This window comes from Myotis davidii, unplaced genomic scaffold, assembly GCF_000327345.1.
Source record: "Myotis davidii unplaced genomic scaffold, ASM32734v1 scaffold281, whole genome shotgun sequence".
Lineage (NCBI taxonomy): Eukaryota > Metazoa > Chordata > Mammalia > Chiroptera > Vespertilionidae > Myotis > Myotis davidii.
The window spans coordinates 8,052,057-8,052,709 of NW_006293784.1; positions in this window are offsets into that span (position 1 = coordinate 8,052,057).

The following is a 653-nucleotide window of genomic DNA, read 5'->3' on the forward strand; positions in this document are numbered from 1 at the left end:
AGGAGGTCTGTCTGGAGATCCTGGATAGAAACTGGCAGGAGAACCTCTCTATGCTGATCAACAGAACCTGGCTGGAGAACCCAACTATGCTGATTGACTAAACGCTGTCTCTGTATCATTCCTTCTTCGCTGACTCCGTCCACACCTTGGGAACCCCTGGACCTGCTGGGGCTGGACCCCAACAAATGATAATTGAAATATAGCATTCCAAAACTTGTGATATCATAACAACTCAATACAACTTGTGATCCTCGCATTGGCTTATCCTATAAACCCTACAAACATCAAAAAGATAATACTGTATGGTAATTAATTGAATAAATACACAATTCTGAATAAATACACAATTTCCTAGGAAAAAAGTTACCAAAATAGTCTCAAGAAAATATAAAAAATATGAATAGTTCTATATATATTCAAGAAATTGAATCTATAATTTAAAACTTTTCAGAAAGAGGCCTGGTGGCTCAGTTTGTTGCGGGTTCAATCCCCAGTAGGTCAGGGCATGTACTGGATGGACACAACCAGAATCAATGTTTCCCTCTCTCCCTTCCTCTCTGAAAATCAATGAAAACATATCCTTGGGTGAGGATTTTAAAAAAAAAAAGCCACAACTTTTTAGAAAGAAAACTCCAGGCCCAGATGTCATCCCT